A 17,367-nucleotide genomic window follows, 5' to 3' on the forward strand; every position below is an offset into this window, starting at 1 on the left:
TATGGTTGGCATTTGCACCTTTTGTTACCCTCTTTTTATACTGATTGCTGAAGATTAAGTTGTTCTTTCTCAAACTACAATTTTTTTTTAATTGTTGAAACTTGATTTGAAGTGGATAAATAAGGAGCCCTTCAGCCCTTTTAAATGGTATAACTTTGCACTCCCGCACGCTCCAGCAAGCACCATTCAAGCAACAACTTTGCACTCCAGCTTCGAACATCGGCACAGTCGCAACAAGTAAGGCGACTCTACTCAGAGAAGTCACTCTGCACAGTAAGAAGATTTCTTTTGCACAGACAGAAAGGGCTTCACCTGCAAAGGTAAAGCCTGCCAAAAATAGAAACAACTCATTAGTGCTGCTCTCCACAGAAATCTTTAGTAAAAGGCGAAAGACTTGTACGTTATGAAGAAAAACCAGAGTACGATTATCCGTCACTGCGGGAGCAGGGCATCAGGCTAGTTGGCATAGCCACCTTCCCCATGGTGAGCTTTGCTTGGTTGAGACGCTTGCTCCCCCCCCCCCCTTGCTCCTCGGCTGACCAACTAGGAACAATCGGGCCCTATTCGATGGCTGCCTTGTCTTTTACTCTGTGCAAAAGACAAGGCAGCAACAAAAACACCACGAGAATCCCGTATTGAGGCTTTGTTCTGATCGCTCATTCGGTGTCGCGTTTCTTTCAAGCAATTCTCCCGGTTAGCCCACACTCGGCTCGCTCCCATAGCTGTGTTAAAGTCTACTTCGCATTCACTCTCTTTTCTCAGCAGACTCTTGGGATTTTATCTATAAAATGAATTCCTTCACTCAAACTATGTTAAAACTGCTTTGTCCTTAATATTTACCATGTCTAGAAAGATTTAAACAAAAAAACAACGTTGTACTTTGCAGTAAAAGAAAGAGCAAATCTAAAGTTTCAGGAATCCGAGAATAAGCTTACTTTCATGAGTTCTTCACGATTTCGGATTTTGCTATAAAATGAATTCCTTCACTCAAACTAAATTAAAACTGCTAAACCGCTAATCTGTTACATGTAAGGCAGATGTCAAAATTTCCGACCATAATGTATAAAATGCGGTGAAAAAAAGGTGTGATAGAACACTAAAAGGTGGAGCGGAAGTGTTCGGCTGCAAGAAGGTGTGAATGTCCGACTATATTTGGTGAAAAGCAGGTGAAGCAAGGTCTGAATGCCAAACCTTACATCATCAAATGCGAGATCAGAGGTGTTTGGCTGCAAGAAGGCCATAGTTTGCCAAAAGCGGGTAAGGTGCGAATGTCCGACTAAATATAAAAAAAATTTGGGGCAGAGGTCTTAGGATGCAAGTGGGTGTGAATATCCAACCATACAAGTATGGTGGAGAGGAAGCTGTGAATAGCCGACCATAGTTTGGAAAAAGCGGGTAAGAAAAGGTTTGAATACCCGAACATACACCATCAAAAGAGGGAGCGGAGGTTTTCGGATACAAGAAGGTTTGAATGTCCCACCATAGTTTGTAAAAAGCGGGTAAGAAAAGGTTCGAATGCCCGACTATACACCATCAAAAGCGGGAGCAGAGGTGTTCCGCTGTAAGACGGTGTGAATGTCCGACCATAGTTGGTAAAAAGCGGGTAAGAAAAGGTTAAAATACCCGACTGTACACAATCAATAGCAGGAGCGGAGTTGTTCGGCTACAAGAAGGTGTGAAAGTCCGACCATGGTTTGTAAAAACCGGGAAGAAAAGGCTCGAAAGCCCGACTATACACCATCAAAAAGAAGGTTTGAATGTCCATCAATAATTGCTTTAAAACAAGAAAGTAAATTTTCGAATATCAAACCGTACATGATCATAAGCGGGAGAGGAGGTGTTCCGCTGTAAGACGGTGTGAATGTCCGACCATAGTTGGTAAAAAGCGGGTAAGAAAAGGTTAAAATACCCGACTGTACACAATCAATAGCGGGAGCGGAGTTGTTCGGCTACTAAAAGGTGTGAAAGTCCGACCCTGGTTTGTAAAAAGCGGGTAAGAAAAGGTTCGAATGCCCGAACATACACCATCAAAAGAGGGAGCGGAGGTGTTCCGCTGTAAGACGGTGTGAATGTCCGATCATAGTTGGTAAAAAGCGGGTAAGAAAACCTTAAAATACCCGACTGTACACAATCAAAAGAGGGAGCGGAGTTGTTCAGCTAAGAGAAGGTGTGAAAGTCCGACCATGGTTTGTAAAAAGCGGGTAAGAAAAGGTTCGTATGCCCGAATATACACTATCAAAACCGGAAGTGTAGGTGTTCGGCTGCAAGAAGGTGTGAACGTCCGACCAAAGTTTGTAAAAAAGAAGTTAAGAAAAGGTTCGAATATCTAACCAAACATAATCAAAAGCGGGAGCAGAGCTGTTCGACTGCAAGTAGGTGTGAATGTGAGAGAATAATTTGCAAAAAGCTGATGAGAAAGGGTGAGAAATCCCGACCATACACCATCAAATGCGGTAGCCTAGTTGTTCGGCTGTGAGTAGGTGTGAATCTCCAACCATAATTGCTGAAAAATGTGTTAGAAAAGGTAAAAATGCCGGTCCATACATCATCAAAATCGGGAGAGGTGGTGTTCAGCTGCAAGAAGGTCTAAATGTCCATCAATAATTGCTAGAAAACATGAAAGAAAATTTTCGAAAATCAAACCACACATGATCATAAGTGGGAGAGGAGGTGTTCAGCTGCAAGAAGGTGTGAATGTCCACCCATAATACCTGAAAAATGGGTAAAAAAAAGGTGCGAATGCCCAACCATACATCATCAAAAGCAGGAGTGCATGTGTTCGGCTACAAGAAGGTGTGAACGTCCAACCAAAGTTTGTAAAAAGCAGTTAAGAAAAGGTTTGAATATCCAACCATACATAATCAAAAGCGGGAGCAGAGCTGTTCGACTGCAAGAAGTGTGAATGTCAGATCATAATTTGCAAAAAGCTGATGAGAAAGGGTGAGAATTGCCCGACTATACACCATCAAATGCGGGAGCGGAGTTGTTCGGCTGTGAGTAGGTGTGAATCTCCGACCATAATTGCTGAAAAATGTGTTAGAAAAGGTAAGAATGCCGGTCCATACATCATCAAAAGCGAGAGAGGTTGTGTTCGGCTGCAAGTAGGTGTGAATGTCCAGCCATAATTACTCACAAACGGGTAAGAAAAGGTAGTATTGCCAGACCATATATGATCAAAACAGGGAGCGGAGGTGGTTCAGCTGCAAGAAGGTTTGAATGTCCGACTAAAGTTCAAATATATTAAAGAAAGCGGGAGGAGAGGTCTTCGGATGAGAGTGGTTGAAAATTTCCGACCATAATGTATAAAATGCGGTGAAAAAAAGATGTGATAGAACACTAAAAGGTGGAGCGGAAGTGTTCGGCTGCAAGAAGGTGTGAATGTCCGACTATATTTGGTGAAAAACAGGTGAAGCAAGGTCTGAATGCCAAACCTTACATCATCAAATGCGAGATCAGAGGTGTTTGGCTGCAAGAAGGCCATAGTTTGCCAAAAGCGGGTAAGGTGCGAATGTCCGACTAAATATCAACAAAATTTGGGGCAGAGGTCTTCAGATGCAAGTGGGTGTGAATATCCAACCATACAAGTATGGTGGAGAGGAAGCTGTGAATAGCCGACCATAGTTTGGAAAAAGCGGGTAAGAAAAGGTTTGAATACCCGACTGTACACAATCAATAGCGGGAGCGGATGTGTTCGGCTACAAGAAGGTGTGAAAGTCCAACCATGGTTTGTAAAAAGCGGGTAAGAAAAGGTGCGAATGTCCGACAATGTATGATCAAAAGAGAGAGCGGAGGTTTTCGGATACAAGAAGGTGTGAATGTCCCACCATAGTTTGTAAAAAGCGGGTAAGAAAAGGTTCGAATGCCCGACTATACACCATCAAAAGCGGGAGCAGAGGTGTTCCGCTGTAAGACGGTGTGAATGTCCGACCATAGTTGGTAAAAAGCGGGTAAGAAAAGGTTAAAATACCCGACTGTACACAATCAATAGCAGGAGCGGAGTTGTTCGGCTACAAGAAGGTGTGAAAGTCCGACCATGGTTTGTAAAAACCGGGAAGAAAAGGCTCGAAAGCCCGACTATACACCATCAAAAAGAAGGTTTGAATGTCCATCAATAATTGCTTTAAAACAAGAAAGTAAATTTTCGAATATCAAACCGTACATGATCATAAGCGGGAGAGGAGGTGTTCCGCTGTAAGACGGTGTGAATGTCCGACCATAGTTGGTAAAAAGCGGGTAAGAAAAGGTTAAAATACCCGACTGTACACAATCAATAGCGGGAGCGGAGTTGTTCGGCTACTAAAAGGTGTGAAAGTCCGACCCTGGTTTGTAAAAAGCGGGTAAGAAAAGGTTCGAATGCCCGAACATACACCATCAAAAGAGGGAGCGGAGGTGTTCCGCTGTAAGACGGTGTGAATGTCCGATCATAGTTGGTAAAAAGCGGGTAAGAAAACCTTAAAATACCCGACTGTACACAATCAAAAGAGGGAGCGGAGTTGTTCAGCTAAGAGAAGGTGTGAAAGTCCGACCATGGTTTGTAAAAAGCGGGTAAGAAAAGGTTCGTATGCCCGAATATACACTATCAAAACCGGAAGTGTAGGTGTTCGGCTGCAAGAAGGTGTGAACGTCCGACCAAAGTTTGTAAAAAAGAAGTTAAGAAAAGGTTCGAATATCTAACCAAACATAATCAAAAGCGGGAGCAGAGCTGTTCGACTGCAAGTAGGTGTGAATATCAGAGAATAATTTGCAAAAAGCTGATGAGAAAGGGTGAGAAATCCCGACCATACACCATCAAATGCGGTAGCCTAGTTGTTCGGCTGTGAGTAGGTGTGAATCTCCAACCATAATTGCTGAAAAATGTGTTAGAAAAGGTAAAAATGCCGGTCCATACATCATCAAAATCGGGAGAGGTGGTGTTCAGCTGCAAGAAGGTCTAAATGTCCATCAATAATTGCTAGAAAACATGAAAGAAAATTTTCGAAAATCAAACCACACATGATCATAAGTGGGAGAGGAGGTGTTCAGCTGCAAGAAGGTGTGAATGTCCACCCATAATACCTGAAAAATGGGTAAAAAAAAGGTGCGAATGCCCAACCATACATCATCAAAAGCAGGAGTGCATGTGTTCGGCTACAAGAAGGTGTGAACGTCCAACCAAAGTTTGTAAAAAGCAGTTAAGAAAAGGTTCGAATATCCAACCAAACATAATCAAAAGCAGGAGCAGAGCTGTTCGACTGCAAGTAGGTGTGAATGTCAGATCATAATTTGCAAAAAGCTGATGAGAAAGGGTGAGAATGCCCGACTATACACCATCAAATGCGGGAGCGGAGTTGTTCGGCTGTGAGTAGGTGTGAATCTCCAACCATAATTGCTGAAAAATGTGTTAGAAAAGGTAAAAATGCCGGTCCATACATCATCAAAATCGGGAGAGGTGGTGTTCAGCTGCAAGAAGGTCTAAATGTCCATCAATAATTGCTAGAAAACATGAAAGAAAATTTTCGAAAATCAAACCACACATGATCATAAGTGGGAGAGGAGGTGTTCAGCTGCAAGAAGGTGTGAATGTCCACCCATAATACCTGAAAAATGGGTAAAAAAAAGGTGCGAATGCCCAACCATACATCATCAAAAGCAGGAGTGCATGTGTTCGGCTACAAGAAGGTGTGAACGTCCAACCAAAGTTTGTAAAAAGCAGTTAAGAAAAGGTTCGAATATCCAACCAAACATAATCAAAGGCAGGAGCAGAGCTGTTCGACTGCAAGTAGGTGTGAATGTCAGATCATAATTTGCAAAAAGCTGATGAGAAAGGGTGAGAATGCCCGACTATACACCATCAAATGCGGGAGCGGAGTTGTTCGGCTGTGAGTAGGTGTGAATCTCCGACCATAATTGCTGAAAAATGTGTTAGAAAAGGTAAGAATGCCGGTCCATACATCATCAAAAACGAGAGAGGTTGTGTTCGGCTGCAAGTAGGTGTGACTGTTCGACTAAAGTTTGTAAAAAGTGGGTAAGACAAGGTGCGAATGCCTGACAATGTATGATCAAAAGCGGGAGCGGAGGTGTTCAGCTGCAAGAAGGTCTAAATGTCCATCAATAATTGCTAGAAAACATGAAAGAAACTTTTCGAAAATCAAACCGCACATGATCATAAGTGGGATAGGAGGTGTTCAGCTGCAAGGTGTGAATGTCCACCCATAATTCCTGAAAAATGGGCAAAAAAAAGGTGTGAATGCCCAACCATACATCATCAAAAGCAGGAGTGGAAGTGTTCGGCTACAAGAAGGTGTGAACGTCCAACCAAAATATGTAAAAAGCAGTTAAGAAAAGGTTCGAATATCCAACCAAACATAATCAAAAGCGGGAGCAGAGCTTTTCGACTGCAAGTAGGTGTGAATGTCAGATCATAATTTGCAAAAAGCTGATGAGAAAGGGTGAGAATGCCCGACTATACATGATCAAATGCGGGAGCGGAGTTGTTCGGCTGTGAGTAGGTGTGAATCTCCGACCATAATTGCTGAAAAATGTGTTAGAAAAGGTAAGAATGCCGGTCCATACATCATCAAAAGCGAGAGGGGTTGTGTTCGGCTGCAAGTAGGTGTGAATGTCCAGCCATAATTACTCACAAACGGGTAAGAAAAGGTAGTATTGCCAGACCATATATGATCAAAACAGGGAGCGGAGGTGGTTCAGCTGCAAGAAGGTTTGAATGTCCGACTAAAGTTCAAATATATTAAAGAAAGCGGGAGGAGAGGTCTTCGGATGAGAGTGGTTGAAAATTTCCGACCATAATGTATAAAATGCGGTGAAAAAAAGATGTGATAGAACACTAAAAGGTGGAGCGGAAGTGTTCGGCTGCAAGAAGGTGTGAATGTCCGACTATATTTGGTGAAAAACAGGTGAAGCAAGGTCTGAATGCCAAACCTTACATCATCAAATGCGAGATCAGAGGTGTTTGGCTGCAAGAAGGCCATAGTTTGCCAAAAGCGGGTAAGGTGCGAATGTCCGACTAAATATCAACAAAATTTGGGGCAGAGGTCTTCGGATGCAAGTGGGTGTGAATATCCAACCATACAAGTATGGTGGAGAGGAAGCTGTGAATAGCCGACCATAGTTTGGAAAAAGCGGGTAAGAAAAGGTTTGAATACCCGACTGTACACAATCAATAGCGGGAGCGGATGTGTTCGGCTACAAGAAGGTGTGAAAGTCCAACCATGGTTTGTAAAAAGCGGGTAAGAAAAGGTGCGAATGTCCGACAATGTATGATCAAAAGAGAGAGCGGAGGTTTTCGGATACAAGAAGGTGTGAATGTCCCACCATAGTTTGTAAAAAGCGGGTAAGAAAAGGTTCGAATGCCCGACTATACACCATCAAAAGCGGGAGCAGAGGTGTTCCGCTGTAAGACGGTGTGAATGTCCGACCATAGTTGGTAAAAAGCGGGTAAGAAAAGGTTAAAATACCCGACTGTACACAATCAATAGCAGGAGCGGAGTTGTTCGGCTACAAGAAGGTGTGAAAGTCCGACCATGGTTTGTAAAAACCGGGAAGAAAAGGCTCGAAAGCCCGACTATACACCATCAAAAAGAAGGTTTGAATGTCCATCAATAATTGCTTTAAAACAAGAAAGTAAATTTTCGAATATCAAACCGTACATGATCATAAGCGGGAGAGGAGGTGTTCCGCTGTAAGACGGTGTGAATGTCCGACCATAGTTGGTAAAAAGCGGGTAAGAAAAGGTTAAAATACCCGACTGTACACAATCAATAGCGGGAGCGGAGTTGTTCGGCTACTAAAAGGTGTGAAAGTCCGACCCTGGTTTGTAAAAAGCGGGTAAGAAAAGGTTCGAATGCCCGAACATACACCATCAAAAGAGGGAGCGGAGGTGTTCCGCTGTAAGACGGTGTGAATGTCCGATCATAGTTGGTAAAAAGCGGGTAAGAAAAGGTTAAAATACCCGACTGTACACAATCAAAAGAGGGAGCGGAGTTGTTCAGCTAAGAGAAGGTGTGAAAGTCCGACCATGGTTTGTAAAAAGCGGGTAAGAAAAGGTTCGTATGCCCGAATATACACTATCAAAACCGGAAGTGTAAGTGTTCGGCTGCAAGAAGGTGTGAACGTCCGACCAAAGTTTGTAAAAAAGCAGTTAAGAAAAGGTTCGAATATCTAACCAAACATAATCAAAAGCGGGAGCAGAGCTGTTCGACTGCAATTAGGTGTGAATGTCAGAGAATAATTTGCAAAAAGCTGATGAAAAAGGGTGAGAAATCCCGACTATACACCATCAAATGCGGTAGCGGAGTTGGTCGGCTGTGAGTAGGTGTGATTCTCCAACCATAATTGCTGAAAAATGTGTTAGAAAAGGTAAGAATGCCGGTCCATACATCATCAAAAGCGGGAGAGGTGGTGTTCGGCTGCAAGTAGGTGTGAATGTCCATTAATAATTGCTTTAAAACATGAAAGAAAATTTTCGAATATCAAACCTTACATGATCATTAGCGGGAGAGGAGGTGTTCAGCTGCAAGAAGATGTGAATATCCACCCATAATTACTGAAAAATGGGTAGGAAAAGATGCGAATGTCCAACCATAAATCATCAAAAGCAGGAGTGGAGTTGTTCAGCTACAAGAAGGTATGAAAGTCCAACCATGGTTTGTAAAAAGCGGGTAAGAGAAGGTTCGAATACCCGAATATATACCATCAAAAGCGGAAGCGGGGGTGTTTGGCTGCAAGAAGGTGTGAACGTCCGACCAAAGTTTGTAAAAAGCAGTTAAGAAAAGGTTTGAATATCCAACCGAACATAATCAAAAGCGGGAGCAGAGCTGTTCGACTGCAAGTAGGTGTGAATGTCAGATCATAATTGCTGAAAAATGTGATAGAAAAGACTAGAATGCCGGACAATACATCATCAAAAGCGGGAGAGGTGGTTTTTCGGCTGCAAGTAGGTGTGAATGTCCAGCCATAATTACTCACAAACGGGGGAAGAAAAGGTAGTATTTCCAGACCACACATGATCAAAACAGGGAATGGAGGTGGTTCAGCTGCAAGGTGTGAATGTCTGACTAAAGTTTGTAAAAACCGTGTAAGACAAGGGGCGAATGCCCGACAATGTATGATCAAAAGAGGGAGCGGAGGTTTTCGGCTGCAAGGTCTGAATGTCCAACCATAATTTGTAAAAATTGGGGAAGAAAAGGCTCGAAAGCCCGACTATACACCATCAAAAGCGGGAGCAGAGGTGTTCAGGTGCAAGAAGGTCTGAATGTCCGACCAATAATTACTGAAAAATGGGTAAGAAAAGGTGCGAATGCCAAATCATACATCATCAAAAGCAGGAGCGGATGTGTTCGGCTACAAGAAGGTTTGAATGTCCAACCATAGTAAGTAATAGGTGGGTAAGAAAAGGCTCGAATGCCCGACTATAAACCATCAAAAGCGGAAGCGGAGGTGTTCGGCTGCAAGACGGTGTGAACGTCCGACCAAAGTTTGTAAAAAGCATTAAGAAAAGGTTCGAATATCCAACCAAACTTAATCAAAAGCGGGAGCAGAGCTGTTCGACTTCAAGTAGGTGTGAATATCAGATCATAATTTGCAAAAAGCTGATGAGAAAGGGTGAGAATGCCCGACTATACACTATCAAATGTGGGAGCGGAGGTGTTCGTCTGTGAGTAGGTGTGAATGTCCGACCATAATTGCTGAAAAATGTGTTAGAAAAGGTAAGAAGGCCGGACCATATATCATCAAAAGCAGGAGAGGTTGTGTTCAGCTGCAAGAAGGTGTGAATGTCCAGCCATAATTACTCACAAACGGGTAAGAAAAGGTACTATTGCCAGACCATATATGATCAAAACAGGGAGCGGAGGTGGTTCAGCTGCAAGAAGGTTTGAATGTCCGACTAAAGTTTGTAAAAAGCGGGTAAGACAAGGTGTGAATGCCCGACAATGTATGATCAAAAGAGGAGCGGAGGTTTTCGGCTGCAAGAAGGTCTGAATGTCCACCCATAATTACTGAAAAATGGGTAAGAAAAGGTGCGAAAGCCCAACCGCACATGATCATAAGTGGATGAGAAGGTGTTCGACTGCAAGTAGGTGTGAATGTAATCAATGTCTAGATAGATTTCAACAAAAAACAACGTTGTACTTTGCAGTAAAAGAAAGTGCAAATCAAAAGTTTTAGGAATCCGAGAATAAGCTTATTTTCATGAGTTCTGCACGATTTCGGATTTTATGTATAAAATGAATTCATTCACAAACCAAGTTAAAACTGCTTTTTCCTTCATATTTATCAATGTCTAGATCGACTTCAACAAAGAACAACATTGTATTTTGCAGTAGAAGAAAGAGCAAAACTGAAGGATCAGGAATCCGAGAATAAGCTTCTTTTCATACGTTCTGCATGATTTGGGATTTTATGTATAAAATGAATTCCTTCACTCAAACTAAGTTAACACTGCTTTGTCCTTCATATGTACCCATTTCTACATATATTTCAAGCATAAACTTCCTCATACTACCCTGAATGAGAAAGAACCACACTTGTGATTAAGCCATACGCCCCTTTTGAGGAGTTCTGCACGATTTGGGATTTTATCTATAAAATCAATTCCTTCACTCAAACTATGTTAAAACGGCTTTTACCTTCATATTTATCAATGTCTCGATAGATTTAAACAAAAAAAACAACGTTGTACTTTGCAGTAAAAGAAAGAGCCAATCAAAAGTTTTAGGAATCCGAGAATAAGCTTATTTTCATGAGTTCTGCACGATTTCGGATTTTATGTATAAAATGAATTCATTCACTCAAACCAAGTTAAAACTGCTTTTTCCTTCATATTTATCAATGTCTAGATCGACTTCAACAAAGAACAACATTGTATTTTGCAGTAGAAGAAAGAGCAACACTGAAGGATCAGGAATCCGAGAATAAGCTTATTTTCTTATGGGCAAGTGGGAACTGCTTTGTCCTTCATATTTATCAATGTGTAGATGGATTTCAACTTCTTCTACTGCAAAGTCCAATGTTTTTCTTTGTTGAAGTCGATCTAGACATTGATGAATATGGAAGGACAAAGCAGTTTTAACTTGGTTTGAGCAAAGCAATTCATTTTATAGCAAAATCCGAAATCGTGCAGAACTCATGAAAGCAGGCTTATACTCGGATTCCTGAAACTTTAGATTTGCTCTTTCTTTTACTGCAAAGTACAACGTTGTTTTTTTGTTTAAATATTTCTAGACATGGTAAATATGAAGGACAAATCAGTTTTAACATAGTTTGAGTGAAGTAATGCATTTTATAAGCAAAATCCCAAATCATGCAGAACTCACGAAATGCTTTTTCTCGCTTTTCACTGCTTTTTACAAACTTTGGTCGGACGTTCACACCTTCTTGCATCCGAACACCTCCGCTTCCGCTTTTGATGATGTATATTCGGGCATTTGAACCTTTTTTTACCCGCTTTTTACAAACCATTGTCGGACTTTCACACCTTCTTGCAGCCGAACACCACCTCTCCCGCTTTTGATGATGTATGGTCCAGTATTCTTACCTTTTCTAACACATTTTTCAGCAATTATGGTCGGACATTCACACCTACTCACAGCTGGACACCTCCGCTCCCGCTTTTGATCATACAATGTCGGGACATCGCTCCTTGTCTTACCAGCTTTTTACAAACTTTAGTCGAACATTCACACCTTCTTGCAGCTGAACACCTCCGCTCCCGCTTTTGATGATGTATAGTCGGGCTTTCGAGCCTTTTCTTACCCGGTTTTTACAAATTATGGTTGGACATTCAGACCTTGCAGCCGAACACCTCCGCTCTCTCTTTTGATCATACATTGTTGGGCATTCGCACCTTGTCTTACCCGCTTTTTACAAACTATAGTCAGACATTAACACCTTGCAGCAAACCTCCGCTCCCTGTTTTGATCATGTATGGTCTGGCAATACTACCTTTTCTTCCCCCGTTTGTGAGTAATTATGGCTGGACATTCACACCTACTTGCAGTCGAACAGCTCTGCTCCCGCTTTTGATTATGTTTGGTTGGATATTCGAACCTTTTCTAAACTGCTTTTTACAAACCATGGTCGGACTTTCACAACTTCTTGTAGCCGAACAACTCCGCTCCCGCTATTGATTGTGTACAGTCGGGTATTTTAACCTTTTCTTACCCGCTTTTTACCAACTATGGTCGGACATTCACACCGTCTTACAGCGGAACACCTCCGCTCCCGCTTTTTATGGTGTATAGTCGGGCATTCGAACCTTTTCTTACCCGCTTTTTACAAACTATGGTAGGACATTCAAACTTTCGTGTATCCGAAAACCTCCGCTCTCTCTTTTGATCATACATTGTCGGACATTCGCACCTTTTCTTACCCGCTTTTTACAAACTATAGTCAGACATTAACACCTTGCAGCAAACCTCCGCTCCCTGTTTTGATCATGTATGGTCTGGCAATACTACCTTTTCTTCCCCCGTTTGTGAGTAATTATGGCTGGACATTCACACCTACTTGCAGTCGAACAGCTCTGCTCCCGCTTTTGATTATGTTTGGTTGGATATTCGAACCTTTTCTTAACTGCTTTTTACAAACCATGGTCGGACTTTCACACCTTCTTGTAGCCGAACAACTCCGCTCCCGCTATTGATTGTGTACAGTCGGGTATTTTAACCTTTTCTTACCCGCTTTTTACCAACTATTGTCGGACATTCACACCGTCTTACAGCGGAACACCTCCGCTCCCGCTTTTTATGGTGTATAGTCGGGCATTCGAACCTTTTCTTACCCGCTTTTTACAAACTATGGTAGGACATTCAAACCTTCGTGTATCCGAAAACCTCCTCTCTCTCTTTTGATCATACATTGTAGGACATTCGCACCTTTTCTTACCCGCTTTTTACAAACCATGGTCGGACTGTCACACCTTCTTGTAGCCGAACACATCCGCTCCCGCTATTGATTGTGTACAGTCGGGTATTTTAACCTTTTCTTACCCGCTTTTTACCAAGTATGGTCGGACATTCACACCTTCGTACAGCGGAACACCTCCGCTCCCTCTTTTGATGGTGTATGTTCGGGCATTCAAACCTTTTCTTACCCGCTTTTTCCAAACTATGGTCGGCTATTCACAGCTTCCTCTCCACCATACTTGTATGGTGGGATATTCACACCCACTTGCATCCGAAAACCTCCGCCCCAAATTTTGTTGATATTTAGTCGGACATTCGCACCTTACCCGCTTTTGGCAAACTATGGCCGTCTTGCAGCCTAACAACTCTGATCTTGCTTTTGATGATGTAAGGTTGGGCATTCAGACCTTGCTTCACCTGCTTTTCACCAAATATAGTCGGACATTCACACCTTCTTGCAGCCGAACACTTCCGCTCCACCTTTTAGTGTTCTATCACACCTTTTTTTTCACCGCATTTTATACATTATGGTTGGAAATTTTCAACCACTTTCATCCGAAGACCTCTCCTCCCGCTTTTGTTAATATATTTGAACTTTAGTTTGACATTCAAACCTTCTTGCAGCTGAACCACCTCCGCTCCCTGTTTTGATCATATATGGTCTGGCAATACTACCTTTTCTTACCCGTTTGTGAGTAATTATGGCTGGACATTCACACCTACTTGCAGCCGAACACAACCTATCTCGCTTTTGATAATGTATGGACCGGCATTTTTACCTTTTCTAACACATTTTTCAGCAATTATGGTCGGAGATTCACACCTACTCACAGCCGAACAACTCCGCTCCCGCATTTGATGATGTATAGTCGGGCATTCTCACCCTTTCTCATCAGCTTTTTGCAAATTATGATCTGACATTCACACCTACTTGCAGTCGAACAGCTCTGCTCCCGCTTTTGATTATGTTTGGTTGGATATTCGAACCTTTTCTTAACTTCTTTTTACATATTTTGGTTGGACGTTCACACCTTCTTGTAGCCGAACACTTCCACTCCTGCTTTTGATGATGTATGGTTGGGCATTCACACCTTTTTTTTGCCCATTTTTCAGGAATTATGGGTGGACATTCACACCTTGCAGCTGAACACCTCCTATCCCACTTATGATCATGTGCGGTTTGATTTTCGAAAATTTTCTTTCATGTTTTCTAGCATTATTGATGGACATGTAGACCTTCTTGCAGCTGAACACCTCCGCTCCCGCTTTTGATCATACATTGTCAGGCATTCGCACCTTGTCTTACCCACTTTTTACAAACTTTAGTCGAACAGTCACACCTTTTTGCAGCCGAACACCACCTCTACCGCTTTTGATGATGTATGGTCCAGCATTCTTACCTTTTCTAACACATTCTTCAGCAATTATGGTCGGACATTCACACCTACTCAGAGCCGAACACCTCCGCTCCCGCATTTGATGGTCTATAGTCGGGCATTCTACAGCGGAAAAGACTCATTCTTATGTTTGGTTAGATATTCAAACCTTTTCTTAACTGCTTTTTACAAACTTTGGTCGGACGTTCACAATATCTTGCAGCCGAACACCTCCGCTTCCGCTTTTGATGGTTTATATTCGGGCATACGAACCTTTTCTTACCCGCTTTTTACAAACCAAGGTCGGACTTTCACACCTTCTCTTAGCTGAACAACTCCGCTCCCTCTTTTGATTGTGTACAGTCGGGTAATTTAACCTTTTATTACCCGCTTTTTACCATCTATGGTCGGACATTCACACCGTCTTACAGCGGAACACCTCCGCTCCCTCTTTTGATGATGTATGGTTAGGCATTCGCACTTTTTCTTACCCATTTTTCAGTAATTATGGGTAGACATTCACACCTTCTTGCAGCTGAACACCTCCTCTCCTGCTTATGATCATGTGCAGTTTGATATTCAAAAATTTTCTTTCATGTTTTCTAGCAATTATTGATGGACATTCAGACCGTCTTGAAGCTGAACACCGTCTTGAAGCTGAACACCTCCGCTCCCACTTTTGATGGTGTATAGTCGGGCTTTCGAGCCTTTTCTTCCCCGGTTTTTACAAATTATGGTTGGACATTCAGACCTTCTTGCAGCCGAAAACCTCCACTCCCTCTTTTGATCATACATTGTCGGGCATTCGCACCTTTTCTTACCCGCTTTTTACAAACCATGGTCGGACTTTCACACCTTCTTGTAGCCGAACAACTCCGCTCCCGCTATTGATTGTGTACAGTCGGGTATTTTAACCTTTTCTTACCCGCTTTTTACCAACTATTGTTGGACATTCACACCGTCTTACAGCGGAACACCTCCGCTCCCTCTTTTGATGGTGTATGTTCGGGCACTCGAACCTTTTCTTACCCGCTTTTTACAAACTATGGTCAGACATTCAAACCTTCTTGTAGCCGAACACATCCACTCCTGCTTTTGATGATGGGTATTCAAACCTACTTGTTGCCCGCTTTTCATTAATTATGGGTGGACATACACACCTTGTCGCAGCCAAACACCTCCGCTCCCTGTTTTGATCATGTATGATTGGACATTCGCACCTTTTCTCACCCGCTTTTTACTATGGTCGGCCATTCACAGCTTCCTCTCCACCATACTTGTATGGTGGGATATTCACACCCACTTGCATCCGAAGACCTCCGCCCCCACTTTTGTTGATATTTAGTCGGTCATTCGCAGCTTACCCGCTTTTGGCAAACTATGGCCTTCTTGCAGCCAAACACCTCTGATCTCGTTTTTGATGATTTAAGGTTGGGCATTCAGACCTTGCTTCACCTGCTTTTCACTAAATATAGTCGAACAGTCACACCTTCTTGCAGCCGAACACTTCTGCTCCACCTTTTAGTGTTCTATGGGGTATTCACACCTTTTTTTTCACCGCATTTTATTGATTATGGTTGGAAATTCTCACCCACTCTTATCCGAAGACCTCTCCTCCTGCTTTTGTTAATATATAGTCGGGCATTCAAACCTTTTCTTACCCGCTTTTTACAAATTATGGTCGAACATTCACACCTACTTGCAGCCGAACACCTCCGCTCCCGCTTTTGATGGTGTATAGTCGGGCTTTCGAGCCTTTTCTTCCCCGGTTTTTACAAATTATGGTTGTACATTCAGACCTTGCAGCCGAAAACCTCCGCTCCCTCATTTGATCATACATTGTCAGGCATTCGCACCTTGTCTTACCCGCTTTTTATAAACTTTAGTCAGACATTCACACCTTGCAGCTGAACCACCTCCGCTCCCTGTTTTGATAATGTATGGTCTGGCAATACTACCTTTTCTTACCGGTTTGTGAGTAATTATGGCTGGACATTCACACCTACTTGCAGCCGAACACCACTTTTCCCGCTTTTGATGATGTATGGTCCGGCATTCTAGTCTTTTCTAACACATTTTTCAGCAATTATGGTTTGACATTCACACCTACTCACAGCCGAACACTTCCGCTCCCGCTTTTGATTATGTTTGGTTGGATATTCGAAACTTTTCTTCACTGCTTTTTACAAACTTTGGTCGGACATTCACACCTTCTTGCAGACGAACACCTCCGCTTCCGCTTTTGATGGTATATATTCTGGCATTCGAACCTTTTCTTACCCGCTTTTTACAAACCATGGTCGGACTTTCACACCTTCTTGTAGCCGAACAACTCCGCTCCCGCTATTGATTGTGTACAGTCGGGTATTTTAACCTTTTCTTACCCACTTTATACCAACTATTGTTGGACATTCACACCGTCTTACAGCGGAACACCTCCGCTCCCTCTTTTGATGGTGTATGTTTGGGCATTCGAACCTTTTCTTACCCGCATTTTACGAACTATGGTCGGACATTCAAACCTTCATTTAGCCGAACACATCCACTCCTGCTTTTGATGATGTATGGTTGAGCATTCGCACCTTTTCTTACCCATTTTTTAAAAACTATGGTCGGACATTCACACCTTCTTGCAGCTGAACACCTCCTCTCCCGCTTATGATGATGTGTGGTTTGATATTCGAAAATTTTCTTTCATGTTTTCTAGCAATTATTGATGGACATTCAGACCTTCTTGCAGCTGAACACCTCCGCTCCAGCTGTTGATGGTGTATAGTCGGGCTTTCGAGCCTTTTCTTCCCAGATTTTTACAAAATATGGATGGACATTCAGACCTTGTTTCAGCCGAAAACCTCCTCTCCCTCTTTTGATCATACATTGTCGGGCATTCACACCTTTTCTTACCCGCTTTTTACAAACCATGGTCGGACTTTCACACCTTTTAGTAGTGGAACAACTCTGCTCCCGCTATTGATTGTGTACAATCGGGTATTTTAACCTTTTCTTACCTGCTTTTTGCCAACTATGGTCGGACATTCACACCTTCTTACAGCGGAACACCTCCGCTCCCTCCTTTGATGGTGTATGTT

The 17,367-nt window shown here is 42.6% G+C and overlaps 1 non-coding gene across 1 annotated transcript; it reads right to left on the bottom strand.

The window, feature by feature from the left end:
* Window positions 1-309: 309 nt before the first annotated feature.
* Window positions 310-423, bottom strand: LOC140280708 (U5 spliceosomal RNA). The gene has a single exon (XR_011909640.1). It is a non-coding gene; the product is annotated as a U5 spliceosomal RNA (small nuclear RNA).
* Window positions 424-17,367: the final 16,944 nt, after the last annotated feature.

Source organism: Leuresthes tenuis, unplaced genomic scaffold (genome assembly GCF_036924035.1).
Source record: "Leuresthes tenuis unplaced genomic scaffold, fLeuTen1.0.hap1 SCAF_21, whole genome shotgun sequence".
NCBI classification, from domain to species: Eukaryota; Metazoa; Chordata; class Actinopteri; order Atheriniformes; family Atherinopsidae; genus Leuresthes; species Leuresthes tenuis.